This window comes from Thunnus maccoyii, chromosome 2 (genome assembly GCF_910596095.1).
Source record: "Thunnus maccoyii chromosome 2, fThuMac1.1, whole genome shotgun sequence".
Lineage (NCBI taxonomy): Eukaryota > Metazoa > Chordata > Actinopteri > Scombriformes > Scombridae > Thunnus > Thunnus maccoyii.
This window is the reverse complement of record NC_056534.1, coordinates 7461433-7461983: the sequence shown is the minus strand read 5'-3', so window position 1 is coordinate 7461983 and position 551 is coordinate 7461433.

Below are 551 nucleotides of genomic sequence, written 5' to 3'. Positions count from 1 at the left end.
GTAATTGTAACTACTGTATTTATTTTCTCATTAATTAATTATTTAATAAAAAGGTGTTTGGGTATCTGTTGACATAAGATTGGATCCTGTGTTCAGAGAGCAATTGACAGCTGTGCTGTTTTCGGTTGAATGCGCCTACCGAAACCAGACCACACCTAACCTCACCTCATATTTTTTGTGTTTTTCTCTGTCCACGTGTAGGTATGTTTGGTTCACATCCTTGAATGTGCTTCTTGAACCTGAACCACCTTTGCAGTTTGATGCAATATCACATTTGGAGATTTAGGAGCTATCTGATTTTGATCTGATTTGATCTTTTTATCAAACTAACACATCCTATGCACAGCTCCTCTTAACTATCATCATGTAAACAGCAGTAAGTGATTACATTTCAGTGTGTAGCAAATCCTAACTCCATATTGGAAACTATCAGTGAGATGCTGTTCACACAACAGTTAGCCTACATTTAATATACACCCAATTTAAGTTAGACATCTTTTCACCTGAAAATGACCAAATCCATGCTAACTTTGTTGCTTCTTACAAAGACA